Source organism: Hakea prostrata, chromosome 2 (genome assembly GCF_041222555.1).
Source record: "Hakea prostrata isolate BN-2017 chromosome 2, UWA_Hpros_2, whole genome shotgun sequence".
In the NCBI taxonomy this organism is placed as follows: domain Eukaryota; kingdom Viridiplantae; phylum Streptophyta; class Magnoliopsida; order Proteales; family Proteaceae; genus Hakea; species Hakea prostrata.
The window spans coordinates 17,360,283-17,371,393 of record NC_142601.1 but is presented as its reverse complement, the minus strand read 5'-3'; the positions used below and the strand labels follow the sequence as shown (position 1 = coordinate 17,371,393).

General features: G+C 38.9%; 1 pseudogene; it reads right to left on the bottom strand.

Annotated features, from left to right (window-relative positions):
• Positions 1-6,631: 6,631 nt before the first annotated feature.
• LOC149023909 (protein OCTOPUS pseudogene) lies at positions 6,632-9,075 on the bottom strand (annotated as a pseudogene).
• Positions 9,076-11,111: the final 2,036 nt, after the last annotated feature.

Genomic DNA, 11,111 nt, shown 5'->3' with positions numbered 1-11,111 from the left:
CTAGGCAATCAATTAATAGCTCCAACTATTGTAAATGTAAACTTTGAGCCCAATGGATCGCTTCCTTCACAGCAAGAACTTCACCTTCCATTGCCAAATAGCTACAAGTGGGATGGAGACAGTAACCATTACTTTGGTTTGATAAAGTGCAATAAATCCCACACTGCCTACTCTTGAATTTTTTTCGTCATAGGCTAGATCGCAATACACTACCCAAGCATTATGAGACGGTTGCTCAAAATGTATATGTGGTGAAAAGTTGCAAGACTGAGTCCTTTGGTGCCTTGTATTTTCCAGAATTCCTGAAAAGCAAGTCTTGCTTGTATCATCGCATCGAGAGGAGTTAGATGTGATCGCCCAAAAGTCTTCTCATTCTTGCAAGCCAGAGGTGCCAGTAAGTGAAGGAAAATTGACATAGTATCTCTCTACTTTGTTCCTTTGATTGAAAACTCTAATGAGTCTAATTTTGCAGCAAGGTAGGCAAGGAGAGATTTTGAATGTTGAAAATAAATTCAAAACCATTTGCAAACCAAACTGCTTTAGAGATGGGACATGTAAATAGAAGATGTTCACATGATTCTAGGGGTTCCTCACACCATCTACAGTTGGCTTTGACTCTAATTTGCCTTCTTTTAAGATTTTCAGTGGTGGCAATTTCTTCAGCACATACTCGATACGTGAAGTTCCATATTTTGGGCAGTGTGTTGCAATACCATAGGCGCTTCCAATCTTTCACACTGATATGTTCCTAGTTTCTCCACTTTGAAGAGGATGGTTGAAGTGTCATTAATCTATCCCTCTTATTGAGTAATAAATGGTAGGCTAACTTTGTAGAAAATAGTCCATTTGTAGTTGCTGCCCAGAATAATTTATCTTCTCTATGAGTCAGAGAAAGATTAATTTTCTTGATTGCAGCAATTTCTACTTGGCTGAAAAGTTGTTGCAAGAGATCATTCTTCCATCTTCTTTGGTTTGCATCAATAAGATCTTCCACCATCATAATTGGGGAATGAAGTGGTTGTTGGGATACCACTTTAAAATTCAGTAAAGAAGGTATCCAATTATCACTCCATATATTGATTTGAGTTCCATTACCCACCTTCCAACATAAGCCATCAAGAAGCATTTCCTGCCCGCTAAAATACTTTTTCATGCCCAAGATGTTTCATGTCCAGGTCTTGCTTCCAAGAAATCATTATTGGGAAAATATATCGCTTTCATAAACCATGCCCACAAGGACCCAGGGTCATACCACCACCTTGCCAAGAAGAGCCCTATTATGTAGTATAGGATCACGAAGATCCAACCCCCCCCCCCTTTTTTCTTTAGATCTACATAGTCTAGTCCAAGGGATCCAATGTACTTTAGGCTCATCACCTTGTTGACCCCATACATAGTTTGCCATAGCCTTCCGAACTTGATCATGATGGGAAGCTGATAATCTAAAGTGTGAAGTAGCATAAGTAGATAGTGAACCCGCCATTGACTTAACCATAGTGACCCTTCCCTCTACTAATAACAATGTATTCTTTCGTCCTTTAATTTTAGCGCAGGTTTTTTCAGTCAAGTCCTTGAATACCTCCAATTTGGACACTCCAAATTCAGTTGATAAGCCAAGATATTTACCTGGTCCATCTCCATATTTAACCTTCAAGACTTGAGAAAACCATGCCTTGAATTTACGTGGTGTGTTAGGACTAAATAGCAAGCAGGATTTTTGTAGATTTATGACTTGTCCACTAGCTTTGGAATAGACATCAAGACACTATTTCAAGTTGCATATTTAACCAAATTGACTTCCGAAAAAAGTAAGCAATCATCAGCAAACAATAAGTGAGAAATTGGTGGAGCTCTATTTTTTACTCAAATCCCTTGTACCATTCTATTTCCCTATGCATGATGAATTATAGAGGAAAAAACTTGAGAACACAATATAAACAACTAAGGGGAGAGTGGGTCACCTTGTCGGATGCCCCGGGAAGGTTAAAATTCACCTCTTTCCGCAACATTCACTAACAGAGAGTATGTGACTGATGTTATACATGACATAATCATTTCGGTCCATACTGTGGAAAACCCCATTTTCACCAATGTTGCGCGAATAAATGGCCCTTCCAAGCGATCGTATGCCTTCATCATGTCAATCTTCAAAGCTAGGAACTTACGCTTTCCACATTTCCTCTAACGGATATAGTGAAATAATTCGTGCACAATGAAAATATTATCTTATATGATCCTGTCTGGTACATAGGCTGATTGCATGGGTGAAATGATAGGTCCAAGACACACCTTCAATCTCATAGCCATGATTTCAGAGACCAAACACACTATAATTCCACAGAGACTAATTGGACGATATTCGTTTGCCAATTCTGGACATTGTCTTAGGAATGAGACACACCAAGATTTGGTAGAGAGCTTTGCTGAGAGAACCTGTTTGAAAAAACTCAAAAATGACATTTAAAACTTCAGGTTTAGTATCCTGCCAAAAAGTTCGTAAAAATGTGGGAGGGAATCCATCAGGTCCAGGGGATTTTAAAGGACCCATTTCCTTTAATTGTATGTAGTTCCTCTTCAGAGGGGATGGCCACCAAAAATTGATTCACATTATCAGTAATAATTGGTTGGATATGTTGGATATGTTGCAGGACTGTTTGAAGATCATCTTGTACTCCTTCAGTTGTAACCACACCACTGATATGACTAATTAATTGTTCATACACTTCTTCAATAGATTGAGACCATTCACCATCCATTTTTTAAGTTTCAAGATGCGATTGTTTTGCCGTCTCACGATGCGTGAAAAAATGAGGAGTTAAGATCACCTTCTTGAATCCGCGAAATGCGTTATTTCTATCGCCAAAGAGTGTCTTCTCTGCTGAGTTGTTCCTCTAATTCATTGCATATCAAATTCTGTTCTTCCAGTTGAAGGATCAGCCCCATTTGTTTGCATGCTAATCAGCTCAAGCTTCAAATGTGATATGTTAGTTTGAATATGTTCATACACCTCCTTGTTCCATATCAAAAGTTGGTCCCTAGAGTTATTTAATTTGTCTCCCACTACCCTTGCTGGTGCACCATTAACAGGCAGAGCCCAAGCTGATTGTTAGAGGTCCTCAAAATGGTAAAGAGAAGAAAAGAAAATTTAAAATCAGAAGCAAACGGAAATTAGCTTTATTATTATCAGTTATTGCTATATCTTTAAAATATTATTTAAAATGAATCCTTCCCTATAATGGTTTCTCTTACCTAAAATGAAAAAGTCTGTTGCAATAATTTTGAAATCTCTAATACATGCACTGATGCATAGGAAATAGAGAACTTTGATGAAACAGAGCAATCTTTGTCACAAAAGATTGTACCGTTCATGACAGAACTGGGTTCTGCATTTCATCTGCAATTGAGCTTCTCTTTTCCGACCTTCAAGGGTCCACCCATTCTTTTTTTTCCTTCACGCCTGAATTCCTTTTCTTTCTCTTTTTTCTCTTCTGATATCTGAGCCTGCAAATTCACACAAACAGAGGGCTCCACCTTTTATCCCTTTCTAATCCATCTACAGTATCAATGGAATGTTGAAGGGAACATAAAAAGACATTTGGGAGTGTTATTACTCCAAATGTCTTCCCTCAAAGGAGGACAAATTCTAATTGACAACACAAAAATTGCAAAATAGCAAGAAAAAAGGAATTCAATCCCTGCAACAAGCAGCAATAAACACCAAAAAATAGACAAGCCGATGGGGATTTTGTTTGATATACAGTTTCTTTTTATTCTCTCTCTTTGGTCCCCAGAATTTGGATAGGCATAACATACATTGATGCAGTGAAAGTGACAAAGGCAAGCAGAAACCTGGATTGTCACCATCGGCACAGTTCCCATGCAGTTAGGCATGCATTTCTCTGGCAGCAGTGGATTGTTCGTTGTATGTTAGCACTGCAACCACAAATGTGTTTTGCCAACAGGAACAGAAAAAGAAAATAAAGAACAAGAATCCATAAGTTTCAATTTAATCATCAATCCATCACATATTGAGGACCATTTATCTTCTCCAAAGAAAGATTCACCATATTCTTAAACTCCCAGGAAAAAGAAAATGCACCAAATTTATGATGTACTAGAAATAATCCAAAACAAATCTGAGGAGGAGCAGTCAACATACCCTAGAATTGGAAATCTAATCTACAATTGAACCTCCACAAAAGACCATCCTTTCTGAAACTATGAGAAGCTTCCACGCATTCCATTACCACCCCCGAAGCGATGCTTCAAGGCTGTATATCTGCTATATTGTGGCATTGAGCTAGTTCAGCCCGTCATTTCTGCCCAAACAGAACATGGTTGGGTCTTCTACCATATTCTGGAAGAATGAAACAGAGAAATAAGAGGAGATTCTGTAAGGACTTGCAATCATCAAGAGCATTAAATTCAACCTAAAATTTTAAGAGTATAACAATTCCACCACCAACCTCCCACCTTTGTGCAGCAGATGAGTTGTGCTATTGCAACTTGTCGGTTATGGGTTCAAAACTTGGAAACATCTCCTCCCTGAGACATAGGGTACATACATTTTCCTCTCCTAACACTGTTGTAGCAGGAGCCTCGTGCACTGGGGTGCTGTCTTTTTTCCAGTGCCATATACTCTTCAGAAACAGCAAATCATCCAGCATCAAACACATCACAATATAATGGGAACGAGCAACTTGTCATGCTCTTTTCATGTACAAAAGTAGCAGTCATGCAATGGTTGATAATGGTAGCTCAATGCTTATGAAAAACCACTCTTATATTATGACATCATCATATCTCAGTTGAAACTTTCGATTTTTCCAACTCTTAAGAGTCAGATGCTTTCCTTTCTACTAGACATGCTCCATAATGCAGCATGAGGTAGTGGGATATAACTGCCTGCTACCAACCAAATGATGGCTTAGCTCCGGTTCATTCCAGGATAAAGCAACTAATAGAGGTTCTTAGTGACCATCATGAAAGACAGAATCCACAGCAGCCAAGATCATATGGATGGCGCGAGAACAAAAAGTCACAGGTTTATGTTGTTGCAGCGGTGGCAGTGCTGCTGCTGCTGTTCTTTCTCACCCACCTGTACGTTCGCCTGGCAGCAAGAACCAAAGAAGGGGACTTTTGGCCCGCCAACCAATCAAATAATTGCATGCCAATCCAGCAAGAAAAGGCTGATATATACTCACCTGCAGGATGTGATGGATCTGCATCTAAAGTAGATTTCAGTTGCAACAAACAAGAGAAAACAGTGATAGTAGGGGAACGAGAATCTTTAGATGGATTGTGGCTGTAGAACCCTCAAGAGCTGATATGATCTAGTATTCAACTCCCTTACCAGAGATGCAAACAATGCATAATTATCTTCCTAAAAAGCACACGCCAGAAAATTGAGTCACAAAAACAGAAAAGCACAAGTAGCCGCAAAAAGGAAATGACATATTTTCCAGTGGATTTTCAATAGTGCAGTCCCAAAACTTGCAATAGAGCAAGGGTCTTCGCAGTTTGTGATTCTGCAGTACAGTAATCCCAATGATCAACGGTAGAAAACTATTTTAGAAAATTTTCTTTTATATCTGATGTCAAAATATAGTGAATGCTGCCAAACCCAACCTCCTAAAAATCGAAATTAACAACCCAATCTCGAAAATTATTGTCTTTAGCTGTGCTGTTCTCAATATACACAGTTTATAACCCCCCCCCCCCACCCACCCACCCACCCTTTTTTTTCAGAGAGTTGTTGTATTATGGGGAGAAAGAACTGTCAGAACACACTTGATGTATAAGTACAGGATTTCAGTGAAGACAAGAAATAAGAGCATTTGGTTATGCTAGATCCTCAAGTTGCACTATATGCATAGGATGCTAGTCGTAACAAGAACTTGCAAGATAGCATTTGTTGAAGAACTGTCTTGACTCTTGCAAAAGCACAGCTGAAAAACTTCACAAGAAAGTAGAGTAAAACCAGAAAGTAACTTGGACCTGACAAATCCTCAGAATAATATGTTCTTAACTCACCATGGTAATCAGGAAGTTAAAGGATAGCCCAATTATTGACTTAAAGATGAGTACCTTTATGTTGGAGTTCAAGACCTGAAATTTTTGGAGTATATTTTCATATTTAACTATCTAGATTCAAAACTCGAACCATGGAAGTTCACCTTACTTTACACTCATTCGGTGTTAGGAGGAGGGTGGAGGGGCTTTGGGAAGGAGGATGAAAGTGTGGGCATAGGGTGGTTGGTAGGTATGAAGTTTAATTCCTTTCATCCTATCGCAAAATGATCATTGCTGCATTACCAGTAAGCATCTACTACATTTGCATTCTATTACGGGAAAGCCACAAGCTCTCCTCACCCCCACTTTCATCCCCAATCCCAACACCATCAACATATCTGAAAGGAACTTTCTGCAACAATGGGCATTGCGAGTGCCATCATTCCTCAAAACCATGTCGATAAGATCTTGAAAAACAATTTTAGCAACTTAGATCTACAGGTCTGAAACAATTCTGCTTCATGAAACCTACCCGACCAAAAATGACGGAATACATGCAACCAACATTGTCGTTGCAAACTTAGAGACTCGGAAGTACCATGAACAACATGAGTCAAGATGAAGAAATATGGAAATTCTCATTATTTAAGAATTGACAAGAGCATGCTAAGCATGGAAGTGAACATACATCAACATGAACTTTCATCAACCCAATAACAACAAGAAATAGATAGTTATATGCGTTTACACATCAAAAATGGTAAAAATTTAACACTTGATTGTGGAACACCTGATACAGCTTTGAATCAGTACAAGCGCAATACACTCCTGGCAATAGAATGTGAATTCTTTGATTTACTATTCCCAGAGCTACTCCTTCGACTGCCGCTCAGTGGTGCCAAGTAAAACCGCAGAAGGCCATTATCAAGATTGTTGGGACTATACCTTGCACTTCGATTACGTTCCAATACAAACTCATCTCTCTTCTTACCATTCCCATTCCCATTGGCTTCTCTGCCATTTCTCCTTAAACTACCAAGTGAACCCCCAACCCCACCACTAAATGAATTCCTTGCGCTGACACTGCTATTGCTACGGAAGACCTTTCCATTATAAGGCCCTCTAGCATCTCCATTGGCATCCCTACGAAGATCTCGATCTCGCCAAGACTCTGATAAGGAACGCTCCACCACATTTCCCCTGCAGTACCTCTCATCTTCATCATCATCCTTGCTGCCATTGCGTCTCTGAATAAAAGCCCAGATATTCCACGGCTTAGTCCATCTTCGGGACTTCTTAGAACCCTTACGCTCAAGAGCACCCACGACAGAATTAGCATCTCTGAAGACAGACTCAAAGCTCTCCGAGCAATCATCTCTGAGAGAATTGGTGTTCGAATTCGAGTTCAAGTCCTTCAGATCTCTGTCTGTAACAACTACCTTTGTTCCATGTAAGTAATCAATGGTAGCAGGAGACACCTTAGAGTTGGAAACTGACTTAGCTTCATCAACCTCTGCAACCACGGCCGCCGCCATCTTCCGAATGGAGTTGGAACGATCAAGACTCTTCCGCTTCTGCGAAGAAGATGAATCTGAGTAATACTCCCGAGTCTGAGCCGATCCACCGGGAGTGTTGTCATCTTCATTGGCGGTGGAATGCCTAGGTTGCTCTTCCACAGGGATCAGATTATCAGACCTTCGAACAGGAGGAGGAGCATCTTCAACCACCGACAGCATCGGAGGAAGCCGGGGGAAATTCCGGCCGATGAGATAACCATCCCAAGAAGCACGAGGCTCGTCCCATGACTGGCGAGGATCATCGAAGGACATTCGACCGGCATCGAGAGAGAATCTCGGATCAGTGTCGCAAGATCTCCGTCCGAATCCATAATCTGCGATCTCCGACTGGGTCTCCCTGTAATGCCTCCCAGAAGGCTTCTCAGCCCGCATTGCCGTTGAACTACCACCATCACCACCACGTTTCTTCATCTTCTGCTTCCTCCTCCATTTCTGCAACTTCTTACTGAACACCGAAGCCGCCAACCAGAAACTTCCAGCAATCTCCTTCAAGTCCCTTCCGGGAGGTTTTTTGTTCTGGGTATCGAGATCTATGTGGTCTTTCATGGTCTTCACCTCCTCTTCTACAACTACCGGCTCCTCCTGTTGCTCCTCCTCTTCCTGCACTTCCACTTCCTCCTCCTCCTCCTCCTCTTCCTCGATCTCTGGCACTCTCTCTTCAGCAACAACAAATGTGTTCACATTAGGGGCAGAGGGCTCTTCAGAAACCCTAATCTCCTCGTCAGTTTCTTCCTCTTCCTTTGACTCGAACACTGGTCCTGCAACTCCAGAAAACCCCAAGTTTCTCGTCTCGACCTCAACCTCTTTATTGTTGTTCTCCGCCTTCCTTTCGTCGTCAAGATTGAAGAGATTCCAGAGAGTACTCCGACCCCGAACGTCACAAGATTTGCGTTGGGGCTCGAAAACACCAGAGAACCCCTCTCCTTTACCACCAGAAAAGGACTTGCAGCGACGGAGCTCAGGGAAAAAGGAGGAAGAAGAAGAGGGTTTGTTACGGTTATTACCGAAACCACCGTGATCAGCGGCTGTGGAAGAAGAGCCCTTAAAAATGGCTTTGAGAGCAGAAACCGCTGTGGAATTGGAAGAAGAAGATGGGTTGTTGTTCTTCCCTCGGCGGCTCGCCGGGTCTAAACTTTCGAGGCGTTCGCACAAGCATGAGGGGCAAAAACCAGTGAATTTCTCTTCTGGGTGACGCTCGCAGGTGGTGAAACGCAGAAGTTGAGGCTCCAGATTCATAACAGAAGGCGTACAATGCACACCTTACAAATGGTGCTTCTGTTCATGTTAATTCAGACACAAATGGGAGCAGATGGAAGAACTCACACCATCAAAATCCGAGAGAGAGAGGGAGAGAGAGGAAAACGAGCTCCGATTGCAACGAAGCTTGAGCTCAAACTAAGCCAGAGCGAAAAATAGAGAGAGAGTGTGTGTGTGAGAACTGAGAAGTGAGAACTGAGGAAGAAGAGAACTGAGGTGAGAAAAACAAAACAAAACCTCCGAAAAACCCTTTATCTTTTTCTCTGTCTACAGATGGATTTGTTTTTTTCTCTCTCTACAATTTTCTTTTCTAATTATTTTATTTTATAAAAAAATAAAAAAAATAAAAATAAAAGAAAAGAAGAAATAATCGAGAGTCGCGAGTCACGTCACCGAGTTTGAAAGATTCCTGTAAAGTGGAAAAAAAAAAATTAAAATTAAAATTAAAAAGCAAAAGCTATATCCCGCGTCCCACTGATACTAATCTTTAACTTTGCTTTCGTTTCTTCTTTTCCTTTAAATTTTTCTTTTTCTAATTCTCTTTTTGTTTTTATGGTTTACTTTTCCTGTCTTTTTGTATTTACGGGTCACAGATTTTGTTGTGGGCCCCGTTCGCTCAGGTTCTCATCTCATTTAACTATGACTTCTTTAATTTTTTTATTTATTAACAAAACGGAAAAGCAGTAATACTTGCGATCCCACCGCGTAATGTTTAGACTTTCAAGTTTGACCAAACATTAGCTCTGTGAATTCGTAACACAAGCACTAATAACCCTGTCGTAGCTTTTAGTGAAGAGATCGTAGATTCTTAACACAAGCACTAATGACCTTGTCGTAGCAAAACTGTTCTAGTGGTTGAAACCAACAGCTTTTAGTGAAGAGGTCATGGATTCGTAACACAAGCACTAATGATCATGTCGTAGCAAAACTATTCTAGTGGTTTAAACTAACAGCTTTTAGTGAAGAGGTCGTGGATTCGTAACACAAGCACTAATGACCTTGTCGTAGCAAACTGTTCTAGTGGTTGAAACCAACAACTTTTAGTGAAGAAGTCGTGGATTCAATTCTCGCTGAGGCATATTAATATTTCATCTCCCGGTTTAATAAAGCTCCTTTGAACCAAAAAAAATCATGTATTCTCTCAAACATGTAAATTACCTATATTGTTTTTTTATTATTTATACTATAAGTCGTCTATTCTTTAAAAAAAATGCTATTTTAAAAAATATCATTAGGCAATTTTTTTTTTTTAAGGTAAACAACAACTTTAATAGTTAATACTGGCTATTAGTATATTATTAGTTTCCTAAATGAATTTGTGGCTCATTTATTTTGTATTTCAATATTTATCATAAAGGAAAATATATTAGGTCGTTGAAGAGGTAAAAACATGATTTTAAAACTTAAATTTAATCATAATGTTAGGTGAGCGTTTCACTCTGGACAAATTACTAATTTACTCATAATAATTGAACGAATTAATTAAAAAAAGAATGGACAAAAGAAATGTTCTCACAAATTTTATTTTAGGGTTCTAATTTTGCAACCCATTTCTACATATTTCTCTCCTTTTGGAGATAGTCTGATGCTGTGAAAACTAAGGATCTGTTTAACAACCCATCAAAAAATAGTTTTTTATATTTTTTGCTTTGGAAAATGGAAAAAAAATTGGCTAAAATCTGTTGATAAAATTATTTTATTTCATATGATTTTTTGAACAAAAATTGAAATTATGAAGAATTCTACTTCAAAAAACAGTTTTGACTGTATTTCTCGAAACAAAAATTAGTCAGAAGCTAGATTTAAGTAAAACAGTAATAAAGAGAAGTACTCATAGAATCTGGTATTCTAAATATAAGAAACTTGTTAAAACCTTGCTAATATTATTTTTGATTTCAAAACAAGTTTTATAAAATGCCTATAAAAAAACATTTGAACTTCCGACAAACACTCAAATCTGTATCTGGTTTTTCAAAGCAAAAACATTTGGTGAGTTACTCAATGAATCTTAACTTTCCAACCTAAACTGCAAAAGAAAAACTTATAAATTCTCAATTGACCTATTATCCATTTTTAACATAAGATAAATATTATCTATAATTAAGTTAACCAAAAAAATATATCTTATTCTTATGGTAAATGCTAGCGGTAAATGCCAATAAAAAAATCCTATAAAATATTAGTAAAATTTTAACTATTCTTATGGTAAATGCCTATAAAAAATATAATTTATTTTAGACAAAAGTTAATAAAACATCTTCCTTC